A 923-nucleotide genomic window follows, 5' to 3' on the forward strand; every position below is an offset into this window, starting at 1 on the left:
ACCTCCAACCTTCACAAACTCGCCGAAACACCCAACCTTCGTGGAGCCACCGGGCGGACAGAACACGCGCGCGGGAGGAACGAGGCAAAAACTCGGGTCGCCTTCTGCCTCGAGGTCTAACAGAACCACTTTCCCTCTCCTGTCCTGCGTCGTCGGGAGCTCGCGTGACGTCTAAGCTGGGTTTCCCTACCACTGAGCTGGGTGGATTACGTAGGGTAGAGGTGTACGGTACCGAGTATAGGTGTACAGTACGAAGCTTGGGGTACAGTGTTCTTAGTACGGTGCGGAGTAACAGGACTTAGTACGGGAGCAAAATTCTTAGTATGGGTACAAGGTAATAGGTAGGGAACACAGCCCTTGCTACGGGTATAAAATAACAGGTATTTAATACCTACTACGGATACGCAACAGGTATCCTGGGAATATAACAGTATAACCTCTAAAACAACAGATAGATTTCACATCACACAATCAAGGCACAAACGACAAGCCTTCAATTCAGAGACGCTTTTATATGGACATCAATATAAAAAAAAATTACACACGTACTTATGCAAGTTGCTACACGCGGTTGGTACAAAGCACACGGAACTCTAAGCATTGCAATTTCCATGTTCCACGCAGGTACAAAACGCAACGGTACACACACTTAATGAAAGAGGGGCAGGAAGTGCGTTGTACGAACTATACAGTATTGTTAGGCTAATAATGACAGGAAAGAGGGATTTTCCAGTTAAAATAAAAAACGTAGAATATAAATCGCTCTCCCCCCCAAAAAAATAAATAAACACCAGCCTTTAAATGCATGGAATAAAGTCTACAGACAAATTGCAAAAAAATACAATTCGTTTGCTCGTAAACGTCCAAAAAATACACATTGTTTATTTACATAACGTTTATCAGAGAGATAAAGTTGTGTAGAA

This window comes from Penaeus monodon, chromosome 29 (genome assembly GCF_015228065.2).
Source record: "Penaeus monodon isolate SGIC_2016 chromosome 29, NSTDA_Pmon_1, whole genome shotgun sequence".
Classification (NCBI taxonomy): Eukaryota; Metazoa; Arthropoda; class Malacostraca; order Decapoda; family Penaeidae; genus Penaeus; species Penaeus monodon.